The following is a 21,510-nucleotide window of genomic DNA, read 5'->3' as shown; positions in this document are numbered from 1 at the left end:
TACAATAGAGTAATAAACCAGAACATCACATTATCAAATCATACGTTATCATTTATTCTAGCGCAACTGCGGCGACGAGGAGACGCTCTCAATCACAAGGATTATCAGATTCCTCTCTGGCCTGGTAATTATGGGTAGTGAGGGGCAGTACGAGCCGCCAGAACCTGCCAATAACGGGGCGGGGGGTCTGAGGTTCTGGGACATCACAAGTTTTATCACCCGAGTGTTGCGTAGATCTAATAACCATGATCATCCTAAGGCTGCGTATACACGTCCCGGTCAATTTGCGGTTTTGGAAAATCGTAGCAAAAAACCACAAATTGCCCACCACATGTGAACAAAGACCAAGCATTTGTCTCACTGCTGCCATCTAGTGGCAGGTCAAAGTAAGACGCTAAGAGGCAACTAATATTTTGTGATGTTATTAGATTTGTATGTGTGATACTGTCTGCTGAGCTGTGTATCTAACCCCATCATGTGTGACACTGTCTGCTGAGCCGCTGTATCTAATCCTATCATGTGTGATACTGTCTGCTGAGCTGTGTATCTAATCTTGTCTTGTGTGATACTGTCGGCTGAGCTGTGTATCTAATCCTATCATGTGTGATACTGTCTGCTGAGCGGTGTATCTAATCCTATCATGTGTCATACTGTCTGCTGAACTGCTGTAGCTAATCCTATCATGTGTGATACTGTCTGCTGAGCTGTGTATCTAACCCCATCATGTGTGACACTGTCTGCTGAGCCGCTGTATCTAATCCTATCATGTGTGATACTCTCTGCTGAGCTGTGTATCTAATCCTGTCTTGTGTGATACTGTCGGCTGAGCTGTGTATCTAACCCTATCATGTGTGATACTGTCTGCTGAGCCCTGTATCTAATCCTATCATGTGTGATACTGTCTGCTGAGCTGTGTATCTAATCCTATCATGTGTGATACTGTCTGCTGAGCTCTGTATCTAATCCTATCATGTGTGATACTGTCTGCTGAGCCATGTATCTAATCCTATCATGTGTGATACTGGCTGCTGAGCTGTGTATCTTATCCTATCATGTGTGATACTGTCTGCTGAGCTGTGTATCTAATCCTATCATGCGTGATACTGTCTGCTGAGCTGTGTATCTAACCCTATCCTGTGTGATACTGTCTGCTGAGCCAGTGTATCTAATCCTATCATGTGTGATACGGTTTGCTGAGCGGTGTATCTAATCCTGTCTTGTGTGATACAGTCTGCTGAGCTATGTATCTAATCCTATCATGTGTCATACTGTCTGCTGAGCTGTGTATCTAACCCTATCCTGTGTGATACTGTCTGCTGAGCCAGTGTATCTAATCCTATCATGTGTGATACTGGCTGCTGAGCTGTGTATCTAATCCTATCATGTGTGATACTGTCTGCTGAGCTGTGTATCTAATCCTATCATGTGTGATACTGTCTGCTGAGCTGTGTATCTAATCCTATCATGTGTGATACTGTCTGCTGAGCTGTGTATCTAATCCTATCATGTGTGATACTGTCTGCTGAGCTGTGTATCTAATCCTATCATGTGTGATACAGTGCGCCCCCAACACAACCAATGTTCCCTTTTTCCATACAGCAGGGAGTTGACTTCACGGCTCTCCCCCCGTCAGTTCATCACATAGGACGTGTCCGCAGGTTCTTGCTGTGTAGATAATGTCACTGTCTTATCTTCATTAGGATCTTGTCACCAAACTTTCCCAGACTCCTGAACTGCAAATCTGCCTCCTGCAGTAATATAAATCATGTAGAACGGGGCGGACTGATCATTCACGAGTCTGATACGGCGGACCTACAATGGCCGTCACCCAGCTTTCCCAGAAACTGATCAATAGAATATTTAAGAGCTTGCAGTCAGTGGGCGGCTCAGGGATCTCTGTGTACGAAGGCATTTTTGTGGCTTTTAGGCCTCATGCGACCGTATTTTTTCCCTCCGGTAAATACGGGTCCGTTGTCACATCAAAAAAGGGGGCTGGAAATGATGTCACATGACCGCTCAGGCGCCATTTTGTCTGCTTCTCTTCATTCAAAAATTGAAATCCCCTGACGTCGCCCAGTAACGGTCCCGTAATTACGGCCTGAAATAGGACATGTTCTAGATTTTTCAACGGCCCGGTACGCAAACGGGAAGGTACCCGTGGCCAATAGAAGTCTATGGGCGCGTAATTACGGGCGTTTTTACGGTCGCGTTCATGGGGCCTCAGGCCTCGTTCACACAGCGTGTATTTAACGTGTTTTTGCTGCATTTCACGCGCTGGAAAATGCATCAAAGACGCGGCATACAATGCAGGTTTTTTTTACGCTCGGGTTTAAAAAATGCGTAGTGTAAAAAAAGAAGCGTCAGGTCAATTCTTGGCGCGTAAAACGCGCCTAAATTCCCATAGTCAATGAGAGTCCTAATTACGTGGCCAAAAAACGCGTCGCAAATGCGGAAAAAACAGCCATACTTAAAAAAGCGCTTTGCAAAAACGCTACAGTTTTTGACGCGTTTACACGTCGGGTTTTCGAGTGCCGTGTGTACGAGGCCTTAGGAGGCGCCGTTCGTTGCCCGTTTTCTCGGCTGCCGCTCCGGTTTCCTCCCCTCGTAATAGAATTTATTTTGAGTCGTTAATGATTCTTGTTATTTCTCGGTAAGAACTTTTGCTTTGTTAATGTGATGAGCGGCGGCTGCGCGGCTGAACGTGGTCTGGAGCCGGCGTCTATTTGTTTGCTGTGCGGCGCAGCGTGCACAGGCCGCGATCAGACGCCGCTGCCGGTAATTGGACAAATGCTTTGTATAAATGACTCTGAGCTACTGCCGGCATCTCCATCCACCGCCCTCCAATTACACATCCCCCGAGCGCGGCTCCAGGCAGCGAGGTGGAGGTCCCGCCGTTAATTGTCATTACCGCAGTCGCCTCACGCTCCTTCTCTGCAGGCGTGTGAAGACGGAAACTTTGGTTGTCATGGAGATGGTGCGCGGCGTAAGGACAAAGTCCCCAAACTGTCCCCGAACTTCACAAACTTTGTTTTTAATAATTTCGTTTATTTGTATTGAAAAGATCAAAATTCTGAAATATTTCAAGGTGAAATATGAATTGTGGGTCCCCGCAAAGAGAAGTGGGGTCCCTCTGCTGGTAAGTACCCCTCCCCCATATCGGTAGTCCCTCAGTATCACTTAATGTTTTTATTAATTTTTGCCACTAATGGGGGGGCTCACCTGTGACTAGGTCACTAATGGGGGGGCTCACCTGTGACTAGGTCACTAATGGGGGGGCTCACCTGTGACTAGGCCACTAATGGGGGGAGCTCACCTGTGACTAGGTCACTAATGGGGGGGCTCACCTGTGACTAGGCCACTAATGGGGGGGCTCACCTGTGACTAGGCCACTAATGGGGGGGCTCACCTGTGACTAGGTCACTAATGGGGGGAGCTCACTTGTGACTAGGCCACTAATGGGGGGAGCTCACCTGTGACTAGGTCACTAATGGGGGGGCTCACCTGTGACTAGGTCACTAATGGGGGGGCTCACCTGTGACTAGGCCACTAATGGGGGGGCTCACCTGTGACTAGGCCACTAATGGGGGGAGCTCACCTGTGACTAGGTCACTAATGGGGGGGCTCACCTGTGACTAGGCCACTAATGGGGGAGCTCACCTGTGACTAGGTCACTAATGGGGGAGCTCACCTGTGACTAGGCCACTAATGGGGGGAGCTCACCTGTGACTAGGTCACTAATGGGGGGAGCTCACCTGTGGCTAGGCCACTAATGGGGGGGCTCACCTGTGACTAGGTCACTAATGGGGGGAGCTCACCTGTGACTAGGCCACTAATGGGGGGAGCTCACCTGTGACTAGGTCACTAATGGGGGGGCTCACCTGTGACTAGGTCACTAATGGGGGGGCTCACCTGTGACTAGGCCACTAATGGGGGGAGCTCACCTGTGACTAGGCCACTAATGGGGGGAGCTCACCTGTGACTAGGTCACTAAAGGGGGGGCTCACCTGTGACTAGGCCACTAATGGGGTAGCTCACCTGTGACTAGGTCACTAATGGGGGGAGCTCACCTGTGACTAGGCCACTAATGGGGGGAGCTCACCTGTGACTAGGTCACTAATGGGGGGAGCTCACCTGTGACTAGGTCACTAATGGGGGGCTCACCTGTGACTAGGCCACTAATGGAGGGGGCTCACCTGTGACTAGGTCACTAATGGGGGGGCTCACCTGTGACTAGGCCACTAATGGGGGGCCCACCTGTGACTAGGCCACTAATGGGGGGCCCACCTGTGACTAGGCCACTAATGGAGGGGGCTCACCTGTGACTAGGTCACTAATGGGGGGGGCTCACCTGTGACTAGGTCACTAATGGGGGGGGCTCACCTGTGACTAGGTCACTAATGGGGGGGGCTCACCTGTGACTAGGTCACTAATGGGGGGGGCTCACCTGTGACTAGGTCACTAATGGGGGGGCTCACCTGTGACTAGGCCACTAATGGGTGGCTCCCCTGTGACTAGGCCACTAATGGGGGGCTCACCTGTGACTAGCTCACTAATGGGGGGCTCACCTGTGACTAGATCACTAATGGGGGGGTTCACCTGTGACTAGGCCACTAATGGGGGGGCTCACCTGTGACTAGGTCACTAATGGGGGGAGCTCACCTGTGACTAGGCCACTAATGGGGGGGCCCACCTGTGACTAGGCCACTAATGGGGGCCCACCTGTGACTAGGCCACTAATGGAGGGGGCTCACCTGTGACTAGGTCACTAATGGGGGGGGGGGCTCACCTGTGACTAGGTCACTAATGGGGGGGGCTCACCTGTGACTAGGTCACTAATGGGGGGGCTCACCTGTGACTAGGCCACTAATGGGTGGCTCACCTGTGACTAGGCCACTAATGGGGGGCTCACCTGTGACTAGGTCACTAATGGGGGGCTCACCTGTGACTAGATCACTAATGGGGGGCTCACCTGTGACTAGGTCACTAATGGGGGGGCTCACCTGTGACTAGGCCACTAATGGGGGGGGCTCACCTGTGACTAGGCCACTAATGGGGGGAGCTCACCTGTGACTAGGTCACTAATGGGGGGGCTCACCTGTGACTAGGCCACTAATGGGGGAGCTCACCTGTGACTAGGTCACTAATGGGGGGAGCTCACCTGTGACTAGGCCACTAATGAGGGGAGCTCACCTGTGACTAGGTCACTAATGGGGGGAGCTCACCTGTGACTAGGTCACTAATGGGGGGGCTCACCTGTGACTAGGCCACTAATGGAGGGGGCTCACCTGTGACTAGGTCACTAATGGGGGGGCTCACCTGTGACTAGGCCACTAATGGGGGGGCCCACCTGTGACTAGGCCACTAATGGGGGGCCCACCTGTGACTAGGCCACTAATGGAGGGGGCTCACCTGTGACTAGGTCACTAATGGGGGGGGCTAACCTGTGACTAGGTCACTAATGGGGGGGCTCACCTGTGACTAGGTCACTAATGGGGGGGCTCACCTGTGACTAGGTCACTAATGGGGGGGCTCACCTGTGACTAGGCCACTAATGGGTGGCTCCCCTGTGACTAGGCCACTAATGGGGGGGCTCACCTGTGACTAGGTCACTAATGGGGGGCTCACCTGTGACTAGATCACTAATGGGGGGGTTCACCTGTGACTAGGCCACTAATGGGGGGGCTCACCTGTGACTAGGTCACTAATGGGGGGAGCTCACCTGTGACTAGGCCACTAATGGGGGGAGCTCACCTGTGACTAGGTCACTAATGGGGGGGGGCTCACCTGTGACTAGGTCACTAATGGGGGGGCTCACCTGTGACTAGGCCACTAATGGAGGGGGCTCACCTGTGACTAGGTCACTAATGGAGGGGGCTCACCTGTGACTAGGTCACTAATGGGGGGGCTCACCTGTGACTAGGCCACTAATGGGGGGGGCCACCTGTGACTAGGCCACTAATGGGGGGCCCACCTGTGACTAGGCCACTAATGGAGGGGGCTCACCTGTGACTAGGTCACTAATGGGGGGGGCTCACCTGTGACTAGGTCACTAATGGGGGGAGCTCACCTGTGACTAGGTCACTAATGGGGGGGCTCACCTGTGACTAGGCCACTAATGGGTGGCTCACCTGTGACTAGGCCACTAATGGGGGGCTCACCTGTGACTAGGTCACTAATGGGGGGCTCACCTGTGACTAGATCACTAATGGGGGGCTCACCTGTGACTAGGTCACTAATGGGGGGGGGCTCACCTGTAACTAGGCCACTAATGGGGGGGGGGGCTCACCTGTGACTAGGTCACTAATGGGGGGAGCTCACCTGTGACTAGGTCACTAATGGGGGGCTCACCTGTGACTAGGTCACTAATGGGGGGGCTCATCTGTGACTGTGCCACTAATGAGGGGGGGCTCACCTGTGACTAGGCCACTAATGGGTGGTTCACCTGTGACTAGATCACTAATGGGGGGGCTCACCTGTGACTAGGCCACTAATGGGGGGGCTCACCTGTGACTAGGTCACTAATGGGGGGAGCTCACCTGTGACTAGGCCACTAATGGGGGGAGCTCACCTGTGACTAGGTCACTAATGGGGGGAGCTCACCTGTGACTAGGTCACTAATGGGGGGGCTCACCTGTGACTAGGTCACTAATGGGGGGGCTCACCTGTGACTAGGCCACTAATGGGGGGGCTCACCTGTGACTAGGCCACTAATGGGGGGAGCTCACCTGTGACTAGGTCACTAATGGGGGGGCTCACCTGTGACTAGGCCACTAATGGGGGAGCTCACCTGTGACTAGGTCACTAATGGGGGGAGCTCACCTGTGACTAGGCCACTAATGGGGGGAGCTCACCTGTGACTAGGTCACTAATGGGGGGAGCTCACCTGTGACTAGGTCACTAATGGGGGGCTCACCTGTGACTAGGCCACTAATGGAGGGGGCTCACCTGTGACTAGGTCACTAATGGGGGGGCTCACCTGTGACTAGGCCACTAATGGGGGGGCCCACCTGTGACTAGGCCACTAATGGGGGGCCCACCTGTGACTAGGCCACTAATGGAGGGGGCTCACATGTGACTAGGTCACTAATGGGGGGGCTCACCTGTGACTAGGTCACTAATGGGGGGGGGGGCTCACCTGTGACTAGGTCACTAATGGGGGGGGGCTCACCTGTGACTAGGTCACTAATGGGGGGGCTCACCTGTGACTAGGCCACTAATGGGTGGCTCCCCTGTGACTAGGCCACTAATGGGGGGGCTCACCTGTGACTAGGTCACTAATGGGGGGCTCACCTGTGACTAGATCACTAATGGGGGGCTCACCTGTGACTAGGCCACTAATGGAGGGGGCTCACCTGTGACTAGGCCACTAATGGGGGGGTTCACCTGTGACTAGGCCACTAATGGGGGGGGCTCACCTGTGACTAGGTCACTAATGGGGGGAGCTCACCTGTGACTAGGCCACTAATGGGGGGAGCTCACCTGTGACTAGGTCACTAATGGGGGGGCTCACCTGTGACTAGGCCACTAATGGAGGGGGCTCACCTGTGACTAGGTCACTAATGGAGGGGGCTCACCTGTGACTAGGTCACTAATGGGGGGGGCTCACCTGTGACTAGGCCACTAATGGGGGGGCCCACCTGTGACTAGGCCACTAATGGGGGCCCACCTGTGACTAGGCCACTAATGGAGGGGGCTCACCTGTGACTAGGTCACTAATGGGGGTGGCTCACCTGTGACTAGGTCACTAATGGGGGGGGCTCACCTGTGACTAGGTCACTAATGGGGGGGCTCACCTGTGACTAGGCCACTAATGGGTGGCTCACCTGTGACTAGGCCACTAATGGGGGGCTCACCTGTGACTAGGTCACTAATGGGGGGCTCACCTGTGACTAGATCACTAATGGGGGGCTCACCTGTGACTAGGTCACTAATGGGGGGGGCTCACCTGTAACTAGGCCACTAATGGGGGGGGCTCACCTGTGACTAGGTCACTAATGGGGGGAGCTCACCTGTGACTAGGTCACTAATGGGGGGCTCACCTGTGACTAGGTCACTAATGGGGGGGCTCATCTGTGACTGTGCCACTAATGAGGGGGGGCTCACCTGTGACTAGGCCACTAATGGGTGGTTCACCTGTGACTAGATCACTAATGGGGGGGCTCACCTGTGACTAGGTCACTAATGGGGGGGGCTCACCTGTAACTAGGCCACTAATGGGGGGCTCACCTGTGACTAGGTCACTAATGTGGGGGGCTCACCTGTGACTAGGTCACTAATGGGGGGCTCATCTGTGACTAGGCCACTAATGGGTGGACTCACCTGTGACTAGGCCACTAATGGGGAGCGCACCTGTGACTAGGTCACTAATGGGGGGCTCACCTGTGACTATCATGTATGGGGGCTCATTGTTGGCTGGGTCACTTATGGGGGCGTCTTTAGGCCACGAAGAAAGGGTAATATGAAACGTATTGTAGGTTGTACTGCTGCCGTTTTTTGCCACGATTAGGCCGCACCACGTTAATAGCCCCTTTGTTACAATTGTATCCAGTTTATGCACTAATCTGATCTAAACAGTCTGACAGATACATTGTAACAAACCCTCAACTGTGAGAAGTGGAAGGCCCGGACAGGTTTCAAATTCTGAATATTAACAACGATGACCCTCTCTTTAATGACAGCAAGCAGAGATCTTGAAAATGGTAAAGAATGGGGACACAGAGCCTATTAGAAAGTCGCAGAACTCTTATTTATACGATGACTGAACTTAATTTGCATTAAATGTTATTGTCCTGTCAATAGGACCGGTCTCCAGCCACACGAGCGCTACCCCATCCCTATTATTTTACCCCAGCAGCGGTAGCAGCGCTGGAATACATATAATAAACACTACTTCTCCTACAATGAATTACAACAGAGCTTATTGAGACATTGGCAGCAGTGAGATCTAAGGAAAAAACACCAGAATGTGAATGCAGCTTTGGATGTGACTAGAGTAAAAAGGCATTATGTAACTCAGGAGAAGTACAAAAGTATTTGCAAAGTTCTATGTCGATTCAAACTGTAAAATGAAGACGTAAAGTTGAGCAGGAAGGCGCACACCTGCAGTAAAAGTTGCGTGACGGTTCTTTTATAAGGGTAAATGCATAAACCTGGTGATGTTTGCCTTGAAAATGATTGGATATTTGTCTTCCATGAATAAATTTACATACATTTCGCAGGGTTCACTTTAGAGTCAACATTTCCATCATAAACCTCAATAATCCGCACCAATAAAAACACATTAACCGCTCGTCATTAGATGAAATTGTCGCCGCATTGCACTTTTTCTTGAAAATCTGTTGCAAAGTGCGGCCATGATGGGAAGGAGAGCGCTGCCCCCATTCACCCCGACCTGTCAGTCACGGAAATGATAACTGCCCTTTAACAAAATGGTGTTTAAAGGATGAAAAGCTGGTAATTGATTTTTGCTCGGCGCCTCCTCCCCCATCATTTCTATACTTCTCATCCCTGCTGCCCCCTGTATATAGACGTCTGCGGAGGCCTCCGGATCAATGGGGTGGGGAGGGGGGATAGTGGAATACAGTGATTGCCAATGAGCTGTAATAATAATGGGTCTTTGGAAAAGCTATATGGTTGTCACCCAGCTTTCCCAGGGTCCTGATTAGTAATGGAATGAGACCTGCTGCCTTATTACTGACAAATTAGACAGAATTACCATTCAGGACTTTAGAAAAGCAGGATATCAACCACTACAATATTTCTATGTTTTCTAAGAAGAAACTGGGAAACTGCTGTAATGAAGAGGAGAGGACGACTCAGGGACGGACAGCCGAACTTTCTGGTTTTAGGTGGAAATGCACTTCAATAATGAAGATCACCTTTCAGGAGAAGTTGTCAATGCTCCACCCCTTTTACAAGGAAACAGAATGGTATCACGTCATTTACTAAACGTTACAGGGTGGAGATATAATAAGGGCATATTCAGACGGTGCGGTCAAATAGCAAAATGTATTCCTCTAATTTTCCAGTAATAGCGGCAATAAACCGCACTGAGTGAATATTCCGTGCATACTATTGGAACGGAGCCCTGAATGGTTTTTATCCCACCCATACTATTGGAACGGAGCCCTGAATGGTTTTTATCCCACCCATACTATTGGAATAGCGCCCCTAGTGGTAATTATCTCACACATACTATTAGAACAGCTCCCCTAGTGGTAATTATCTCACCCATACTATTGGAACAGCGCCCCTAGTGGTAATTATCTCACACATACTATTAGAACAGCTCCCCTAGTGGTAATTATCTCACCCATACTATTGGAATAGCGCCCCTAGTGGTAATTATCTCACACATACTATTAGAACAGCTCCCCTAGTGGTAATTATCTCACACATACTATTGGAACAGCGCCCCTAGTGGTAATTATCTCACACATACTATTAGAACAGCTCCCCTAGTGGTAATTATCTCACCCATACTATTGGAACAGCGCCCCTAGTGGTAATTATCTGACCCATACTATTGGAACAGCGCTCCTAGTGGTAATTATCTCACACATACTATTAGAACAGCTCCCCTAGTGGTAATTATCTCACCCATACTATTGGAACAGCGCCCCTAGTGGTAATTATCTCACCCATACTATTCGAACAGCGCCCCTAGTGGTAATTATCTCACCCATACTATTGGAACAGCGCCCCTAGTGGTAATTATCTGACCCATACTATTAGAACAGCTCCCCTAGTGGTAATTATCTAACCCATACTATTAGAACAGCTCCCCTAGTGGTAATTATCTAACCCATACTATTGGAACAGCGCCCCTAGTGGTAATTATCTCACCCATACTATTAGAACAGCGCCCCTAGTGGTATATATCCCACCCATACTATTGGAACAGCGCCCCTAGTAGTAATTATCCCACCCATACTATTGGAACAGCGCCCCTAGTAGTAATTATCCCACCCATACTATTAGAACAGCGCCCCTAGTGATAATTATCTCACCCATACTATTAGATCTCACCCATACTATTAGAACAGCGCCCCTAGTGGTCAAACAGTGAATTAAAAAACATGAAGCGTCAGCAGACATTAGCTCTTAAGGGATCGTCTCCTGGAGACGGCGTTGCTCTGGTTTTAAGCAGAAATCTCTACACCGATTAAGCCAAGATTCAGTGGAACGTCCCTCTAAATGAGAGAAGACCCCGGAGGAGCAGCCACCGCCACCAGATGCTGCTAATATCCAGGGTTGGGGCCTCTCCTGTAACAACCCTTCGCCCCTTCTCATTAACCCTTTATTTGCTGCAGTTAATCTTTTCCTACCGGGGTTCTTAGGTTTTCTTTTGGGCAAGATGGAGTTAATGTGAAATGTATCAGAGGAAACTGAAATCCAGCAGAGAGTAATTATAGAGCCAGTGAGATGTGAAGGAAAAGGAAAAACAGGTTTTAATTGTATCCTATTTGGCAGATATTATGTCAAGCAGATGGCTCCAAACCAAAGCCAGAATCTCAGACGGACACAGGAATAAAGGGGCGGAAACATGACTATCATCTCCCAGAGTCATCAAGAAATGTCAGGAGACTCCGCCCACATATAAAGCCCCACCTACTCTATGACATCACACTCCGGCTCCCCCAAAGACCCAATTAGAACGCTCTTTTACTCAACTATCTATATATATATATATATATATATATATATATATATATATATATATACACACACACACACACACACACACACACACACACACACACACACACACACACACACACACACACACACACACACACAGTGGCAGAGCTGCAGTCACTATTCTGCTGGTGGAATCACTGTGTACATACATTACTTATCCTGTACTGATCCTGAGTTACATCCTGTATTATTCTCCAGAGCTGAACTCACTATTCTGCTGGTGGAGTCACTGTGTACATACATTACATTACTTATCCTGTACTGATCCTGAGTTACATCCTATATTATACTCCAGAGCTGCACTCACTATTCTGCTGGAGGGGTCACTGTGTACATACATTACATTACTTATCCTGTACTGATCCTGAGTTACATCCTGTATTATACTCCAGAGCTGCACTCACTATTCTGCTGGTGGAGTCACTGTGTACATACATTACATTACTTATCCTGTACTGATCCTGACTTATATCCTGTATTATACTCCAGAGCTGTACTCACTATTCTGCTGGTGGAGTCACTGTGTACATACATTACATTACTTATCCTGTACTGATACTGAGTGACATCCTGTATTATACTCCAGAGCTGTACTCACTATTCTGCTGGTGGAGTCACTGTGTACATACATTACATTACTTATCCTGTACTGATCCTGAGTGACATCCTGTATTATACTCCAGAGCTGTACTCACTATTCTGCTAGTGGAGTCACTGTGTACATACATTACATTACTTATCCTGTACTGATCCTCCGTTACATCCTGTATTATACTACAGAGCTGTACTCACTATTCTGCTGGCGGAGTCACTGTGTACATACATTATATTACCAATCCTGTACTGATCCTGAGTGACATCCTGTATTATACTCCAGAGCTGTACTCACTATTCTGCTGGTGGAGTCACTGTGTACATACATTACATTACTTATCCTGTACTGATACGGAGTTACATCCTGTATTATACTCCAGAGCTGCACTCAATGATCTGCTGGTGGAGTCACTGTGTACATACATTACATTACATTACTTATCCTGTACTGATCCTCAGTTATATGGTGTACTATACTCCAGAGCTGCACTCACTATTCTGCTGGTGGAGTCACTGTGTATATACATTATATTACATTACTTATCCTGTACTGATCCTGAGTTACATCCTGTGTTATACTCCAGAGCTGAACTCACTATTCTGCTGGTGGAGTCACTGTGTACATACATTGCATTACTTATCCTGTACTGATCCTGAGTTACATCCTGTATTATACTCCGGAGCTGTACTCACTATTCTGCTGGTGGAGTCACTGTGTACATACATGACATTACTTATCCTGTACTGATCCTGAGTTACATCCTGTATTATACTCCAGAGCTGCACTCACTATTCTGCTGGTGGAGTCACTGTGTACATACATTACATTACTTATCCTGTACTGATCCTGAGTTACATCCTGTATTATACTCCAGAGCTGCACTCACTATTCTGCTGGTGGAGTCACTGTGCACACACATTACATTACTTATCCTGAACTGATCCTGAGTTACATCCTGTATTATACTCCAGAGCAGCACTCACTATTCTGCTTGTGGAGTCACTGTGTACATACATTACATTACTTATCCTGTACTGATCCTGAGTTACATCCTGTATTATACTCCAGAGCTGCATTCACTATTCTGTTGGTGGAGTCACTGTGTATATGCAGGACATGCCTAGTTTCTGACACTGTATATAGGAGTAGCTGTGACTATCTGGAATGTCTATGGCCGAGGGCCGTCGTTCAGAATTACCCTCTAACGTCTCCGGCACTCACTTCCGGTTCTGGGACTGTTTCCCGCAGGGCGCGCGCACCTGCACGGCCTTAAAGGGCCAGTACGCGTCCAGCTGTCATTAGTCAATAATTAGCCCAGAATGCTGCTGGACTATAAAAAGGGCTCTGCCCACTTGATCCTTGCCTGAGCGTTGTTGTCTACCTAAAGTTTGTCTTGCAAATGGTCTCCCCGTGTTTTCCAGTTCCCAGTGTTACCCGTTCCTGGTGCCTGTACCCTGGATCCCGTGCCTCTGTGCCATCTACAGTGAGAGTCAAGTTGTGTCTCCGCTACTGTCTACATTGCCTCAGGTACCCCTTCTGGACTATAGACATTGTTTTGTACCTAGTTGGCCAGCTTCTGTCCCGCTACGGCCCAGTGGCCATGACACTATCATTGTATAGGGGATGTCACTGTATATGGGAGTTACACCTGTAGGTTGTAATGTATCCTTAATAGGGCTGTCAGTGTATGCTCCAAAAAGTGGCATAAAGAAAGAATTGTGGAGGTCGGACACAGCAGGGATGGGCTACATTATGATTATTGCTGCGGTGCCCCCTACAGTCCATGACCTGACATAACATCACACAGTTATAGGAGACACTGTGGGAACATTCATTGCGGACGGTGGGTTTTTGGGTCGTCTCCTGACTAGCGGTCCGGTTTTTATATTCGCACACACTATTAAGCTGAACTAATACAATTAGCGCGCGCTCCTTTCACGCTGGAACCTTCAGTGGACGCAACGCGTGGCCAGCGAGAACATGGAATGAATTAGATGTTACATCCAGTATATAGGGGGCTGGAAGAAAATACAAAAATGTTGCCTTAAAGAATTCCTGGCAGGACTCCGCACCCTGGTGCCAAAGTAACCACTGCACCGCTAACTAATAAAATCCAGCTGCCGGCACGGGCGGCGACTTCTTAAAGGGCCCCTGTTCCAAATGTTGACAAGGAAAATCAAAACCTGTAGAAGCAAAAACAGTTTCTCAGACGAGGGGTTGAATGGTCAAATATTCCACAAGTAGTTTTGTATCCCAAAAGGTAAAAAGCCTGAAAGGGCTAAAACAAAACGGCTGCCCACAGCGAACCTAGGAGCAACATCATATCTTACGCTCCAGTTACATCCAGAGCTGCATTCAGAATTTTGCTTCCAGCCATTTGAAATCTGTCAGCATTGTGCTGACGGACTCACCCCTTGCAGTGCAACGTGGGGCATTTATTATTTTTGTTTCCCTGCATCAGACACCACATCTCCCACAATGCACCACAGCATTGTACACACAGGTAGAGGTGAAACTTCCCGCTCCCTCAATAGACCCTGCGCCCCGTTCCCTAGAGGACCCTCGCGGACAAGACAATTAAATAAGATTGAAGGTGCGAGAGCGTGTTCTAGGCCGAAAAGAAGAAGCCACGATTCCCATGAGTTCTATCTGTATTTGGCAAAGCTGGATGACAATCCCTGTTGCAGCCAAGACGCAGCTTTCCCAGACTCCTGAATGGCAAATCTTTTTGCTTATACCATATCTTCCTTTCGGGGACAGTTCTAAGCCCCGTCCAAGTCCCCCAGAAATGGCCACAAAATGTCCCAGAAAGGTCCAATTTCGGACATATCTGCATAAGCCCCGCCCCTTCTGGGGTCCGTTTTGCAGGTCAATCTCTCACTAAGAAGGATGGTTGGGCGGGATGTTATACCATTCAGGTGGATGGGAAAGCAGAGTGGCAACCAAAATGTGAGGTGTGATAACTGTACTGGTTGTCACACTGATGCGTCTCATGTCAAGGGACTTTGAAAACTTTTGGGTGGAGTTCTCCTTTAATTACATCAAAAAAATTGCAGGCAAGAAGACTGGTCATGGGGGTGCGGCTGCGACAACCTGAACATCACCAAGAGATGAAGTTATGTACCGTGGCCTGTGTAAATAAGGTACAGTAATAGGGGAATTATGTATTGTGGGTGGAGTTATTGTGGGAAGCTAATAATGGGGGTGTGGCTGTGACAACCTATAATTCACCTGAAGTTTTGTGCAATCCTGTTGCATGTAAATCAGGGATAAGATAAAGTGAAAGGGCAATCAATGCATTTTGGGTGGAATTCTCCTTTATTTAAATAGCTTTACAGGCAGGGAGGTTTGTCATGGGGGTGTGGCTGTGACAACCTGAATCACTGAAATGAAGTTTTGCACCACGGCCTGTGTAATATTGTTGAAGGGACAAATAGATAAAAATGAAAAAAGGGCAAATATGTATTTGGGTGGAGTTCTCCTTTACTTCCATAAATAGCTTTACAGACAGGGAGGTTGATCATGGGGGTGTGTCTGTGACAACCTGAATAGTAAAATAAGGTGTTGTACCATGGCCTGTGTAATGTTGCTGCAGGTAAAGCAGGTTAGAGATAAAGTAATAGGGCAGTTCTGTAGTGTGGGTGGAGTTACCCTTTAAGCGGAGCTCTGTATACATGTATATATTATTGTCTTCACCCGTTTCAGTGTTATTGATCCTGTCCTTGCAGATGACAATGCAGGCTCAGCAGAGACTGGAGAGGATCAGATACCCTTGAGTGGATGGAGCTGCTGACTCTGCACTTCTGCGTCCCTGACGGGTTTCTACAAGATGCGGAGAGCAAAACACAGCGGCCAGAACCACGCGAAGAACGGAGAGCCTCAAGATGACACAGATCCTCCAACACTCCCCAAGCTGCAACGAAGTCACCTCAATCCTCATAGGATCACCCGCAATACAAGATGAATCGCAGCGTTGCGTCACACTGTCACCTTTTACAATAACTCTGTACTGATTGCGTTACATTGGATCTTATACTCCAGTCACATCCAAAGCTGCATTAAATATAATTGAATTGACATAAAATAATGAGTAACTTATACAAAGCTAAGTATTTGCCATCTTGTACTTATCAAGTTAGGTCTTATACGCCAGTCACATGCAAAGCTGCATTCACAGGTCCTTTGGCTGCTAGTGGGAATAAAATGAAATTTTTTTGGTTTAAGTCTTTATAAAATGTTGAGTAACTATGCAAATACTTTGATTTACTGATCTAGTACTGATCGTGATGCTTTGGATTTTATACTCTAGTCCCATTCAGAGCTGCAGTTAAAATTCCACTGATTGCTAGTGGGAATAGACCGTCCCCTTGGTTCCAATCTACATATAAACGCTGAGTAACTTTGCTTTACATATATTATTTGCACTAATCAAGTTACATCAGGTCTTCTGCTCCAGTCACACCCAAAGCTGCACTCAAGTCCTCTGTGGGAATAATGCAAAGTCTCTTATGTCTATCGAATTGGTAATTTGAGTGTATTAGAGTGTCTTACTGGGAAGGGATTAGAAAAACACGTCTGCTTTCTTCCAGCGTCACACCTGTCCGTGGGTTGCGTCTGGTATTGCAGCCCTGCTACATGGAAGTAAATAGAGTTGAGCTGCAGGGCCAGCTCCAGGTTTACGTGGGCCCTTGGGCAGCACAGAGTTATTGGGCCCCTTTGCGGGGGAACTCACGGCAGCAGTAAAACGGCAGTTTGTGCCCTCATATAGAAGTTAAGCCCCAGTTTGTGCCCCCATATATATAGTGCAAACTGTAGGTAGTGCCACACAGCACCCCTCGTAGGTAGCGCCATTGGGGCTCCCTATAGGAGTGGATTTCCGAGCCAGAGCATTGCCGACGCTCTGGCTGGGGATTCCGCTGCTGAAGGAGCCCCTGACAACAATGTCCATATATGGGTAGTGACATCAGGGGCTTTTCCAGGAGCAGAATCCCCGGCCAGAGTATTGGAAACGCTCTGGGGGGATTCCGCTTCTAGACAGGGGCTCCCTCTAGGAGAGGAGTCCCGGGCAAGAGCCTCGGCAAAATTCTGGCCGGGAATTCCACTCCTGGAGGAGCTGAGCCGGTGGCCGAGTGGTAGTGGGCCCCGGCACTTGCCCGGGTTCCATGGGTGCTGACACCGGCCCTGCTGAACTGCAGTACTACATACAACCTGTGGACAAGTGTGGCGCTGTTTTTAAAAAAAATATATTGTTGCCATAGAAAATAAGAGTAGTCACGCAAATGTCAGGAATGGACACGATACCCAGACTGGCGGTGAAGAGCGGCCATGAATAAAACATTGTATCAGGCGGGGCTGCTAAATCCTTGTCTGGTCAGAACTCGGCCTCTACGACAACAATCGGATTATCTGTTTATACATCGCAAACATTCGCTGTCTGTCTGAAAGAGATCATTGTGCACCGGAACACGGCGCCGCAGGGACGTGACTCACGGACCAGAGAGAAAACAGCATTTTCCCTTTAAGTCCATGAATTGTCCACCTGGGAAAGCTGGGTGATCACCAATATTTCAGCCACCCAACTTTCCAAAAAGAGCTCCTAGTTACGCAGCGATATACTGCACCTCCTTTCTCTGCCGAGCAAAGCCCCCTCCCCCCCACAACTTTTGTATAAAAAGACCCATGGTCAATGTGAAATGTTTCATAAAGGAGCACTCCATGCATAACTGATACACTGTATAATGTCTAGTGCAGGCCTGAGGGGGCGGGGCATGACACAGGATTATCTCTTGTGTCCTGTGAATTCCAGTGTCATGCTCCGCCCCCTAAGCCCCTGCGTTAGACATAACACAGTATATCGGCTTACTTGGAGTGTTCCTTTAATATCAAACATCTTTGCTAAAATATCAGGGCTTGAAGCGTCATGTCTGATGCCTGCAGTGCGGGGTGTAGCTAGAGGGGGCTGGCTGCCAGTGGGTGTGCCACCAAGCCACTCTGCCTTGGCAAAGGTATATAGATACAAGGCTAGGGCAGCAAATTTAATATTCGCCCTGTGTGAAGAACCTAACTACGACTCTGCAGCTCTTCTATTCTTGTGCCCCCATGACAACACTTCCTGCTCAGGGATCTAGCAATTCAGTCTTGTCCTAGGGACATTGGAGTATATTTATCCTCCAATGTCCCCATGACAACTCGCTAGTCATGGCTTTATTCCCTCACCTCTACATCAAGGTTCATATGAGCAGTGGCAGTTATGTGTAGACATTGACTGAAATGCAGAGCATTGGCCAGAAGTGTTGTCATGGGGATACAGGAAGAGAGAGGAGTACCAGCAATCAGACCCAAGACTTCAAGCATTGATATCTCGGCACAGAAGTAACCCAATAAAAAACGGGAGCGTTATACCAATTCCGCCCCGCTAAAACGGCGTGCGCTATTGTGGACAGAGCCGTGTAGCGTCTCCCTCATTTCCTTGTATGAACCATCTGTATCTGTTTTCGGTGTACGATCCCATCCACCTACACCACGACCGCGAGAAAACAATTGTCAGTCTGTTTCTATTATGTTCTGGATTTTTTTCAGTCTCCGACCATCTGGATAATTTTTTAATTTTTTTAGAAATTTTAGGATTTACAATTAATAATACAACAGCAAATTTCCTAAACCGGTATAAAGTGAGTCATGTAACAGTGTCACGCCCCGGCTGCTCTGCCAAAGGATTAAGCCAGTGAAGAGTTTCGGCTTTGTGATCCATCGCTGGCTGCCAGGAGTTTGTAACGCAGACGAAACGATCGGAAAGCAAAGAAAAATAAAAAAATTACATAAGTTTTAACTATTAACATGCCAGTCTCAGAATCACAAGGCAAATATTACCAAGTGTAAAAGCCATAGCGATCATCTTAAACCACCTGGAAACCATCAACAAGCAGGGTCCTATTATGCCTTGTGCGCTAGTTATGGTTTATGTACCCTGAAGTGTGCCCGTACGCGTAGTGACTGTGCTGCGGTAGTGTCCAGCGCCGAAAAATCTAACCTAGTCGTTCTACACAGCTGAGTATTTGTTACAATGTATCACTCTACATCAGAACTATCAGCCTGGAGTCCAGGATAGGAGCTACATTAGGACTGCTGCTGTGTGTAGCTTACAAAGGATTGACTACACTGGGTACATTGTTACAAGCACAGCAGCTGTGTGAGCAGGGTTCGATTTTCAGAGGTTTTTCAGGTTCTTAATATAAACTTCGATCATTTCTTGCTGTCAGTGAATAGTAACCTACCTATTTATAAGCAGAGGCGTAAAATCTATCCCGCTCACACAGCTAATGGGCTCGTTACCATGTAGCGATGTAAGTATCAGCCTGAAGTCCAGCACAGGACAGAGTTTGGGATTGTGTACACTGGATACATTGTAACAAGCACAGCAGCTGTGTGAGCAGGATTAAATCAAAAGGTTTTTAGCCTTTAAAAACTTTTCCATTCCTCATCAGGTTCAATTCTCTTTTAGCTGTCGGTTAATGGCTGTTGAAAACCCATCCTACTTACACAGCTGAGGGTTTTGTTACAATGTATCAGTGTAGGTTAGAACAGAGCATTGCTGTCCCGCTTTGTTTACCTCATTGATACATTGTAACAATTCTTCTTGAACATTCCCAATCCAATTTTTTTAGACCGTTTCAGCTCAAAAGCAAATTCCGGACTATTGGAATTTTCAGACTTATTCCGGATTAATGGAATTTAGTTTTTTTTTTTCCCCAATGTCTATTTACTGCTTGTCTACATTGCCCAAGGGCCTGAAATAGCTGCTTAATACCCCTGGAATCTGGATATTATACGACAGAGTTTATTTGGATTTCCCTGGGTCTGTCTGAAGAATGTTCTCATTTCCTCCCTCCTCACCTGCCATCCACTGACAGCTCCTTCGTCTTCTTCTCTTCTATCATTTTATCCTAAAGTTCAATATCTTCTGCGATTTCCCCTCCCCCGCACCTTCTGCATTCTTTGTACAAACTATTATGTTGTAACCTTCTGTCGACTTTGTAGAAGATTCCGAATGACAACTTCCCCGTCTGGTCGCTCTGACCCCCCTCCCCGCTTTTACTTGTTGAGTTTTATACTTATTTATCCAGTAATGACCCCTATGTAAAGTTTACACGGCTGGGAATATATTTGTTCCAACTTTTAAAATGTCATCTCTCCAATAATAAAAGAGAGAAGCCATGGCCGCCTTTCGTGAGGAAATCTTGGTCTAGTAGCCCGGGGCTGTGTCTGGTAACGAGGCGGCTGCCATGCTCAGGCGTATATATATATATATCTATCAGTGTGCCCTTTACAAGTAGGACAAGTAGGGGGGTGAATCAGACCCGGCTTGTCCTAAGCGTTATGGAGCGGTTATTACAGGTAATTCCTGTCGGAAATGAACGATGTGGTGATGTCAGCTCATCACGCACCATTTCCTCCCGGCCGACACCTGGCGCGCGGTGTTTAAGTGGCATCTCACTCACTGTCAAAGCAATCGAGCAGTCTCATTTCCTAGTGTGCGAGCGAGCTGACCTCAGGATCCTCCTAGAGATTAACGCGCCTTCTGTCAACTTTGTGGGTTTTTTTTTTTCCTCTTTACAGTCAGTGACAACTGCCGGCTCATGGAGAAGTTATGGTACGGGGAAAAGGGGAGTCTATTGAAGTAAATATGGCGACAAGTCCTACTCACGTACCATGCCCACCGATGGTACAGAAATGAGGGGAAAAAAACAGATATAGGAGTAGATATATTTTAAAGTGTCAGTCCATCATCCGATAAAATGATCTACATAAAAAGTTGTCACGGTATACATACATTATATTACTTATCCTGTACTGATCCTGAGTTATATCCTGTATTATACTCCAGAGCTGCACTCACTATTCTGCTGGTGGAGTCACTGTGTACATACATTACATTACTTATCCTGTACTGATCCTGAGTTATATCCTGTATTATACTCCAGAGCTGCACTCACTATTCTGCTGGTGGAGTCACTGTGTACATACATTACTTATCCTGTACTGATCCTGAGTTACATCCTGTATTATACTCCAGAGCTGCACTCACTATTCTGCTGGTGGAGTCACTGTGTACATACATTATATTACTTATCCTGTACTGATCCTGAGTTACATCCTGTAATATACTCCAGAGCTGCACTCACTATTCTGCTGGTGGAGTCACTGTGCACACACAT

The 21,510-nt window shown here is 48.1% G+C and overlaps 1 long non-coding RNA gene across 1 annotated transcript; it reads left to right on the top strand.

The window, feature by feature from the left end:
- The first annotated feature begins 13,720 nt into the window (after positions 1-13,720).
- Positions 13,721-16,481, top strand: LOC142666158 (uncharacterized). The gene is made up of 3 exons (XR_012851644.1): positions 13,721-13,822; positions 15,352-15,438; positions 16,024-16,481. It is a non-coding gene; the product is annotated as an uncharacterized LOC142666158 (long non-coding RNA).
- Positions 16,482-21,510: the final 5,029 nt, after the last annotated feature.

This window comes from Rhinoderma darwinii, chromosome 13 (assembly GCF_050947455.1).
Source record: "Rhinoderma darwinii isolate aRhiDar2 chromosome 13, aRhiDar2.hap1, whole genome shotgun sequence".
Taxonomy (NCBI): Eukaryota; Metazoa; Chordata; class Amphibia; order Anura; family Rhinodermatidae; genus Rhinoderma; species Rhinoderma darwinii.
This window is presented reverse-complemented; position numbering and strand designations above follow the sequence as displayed.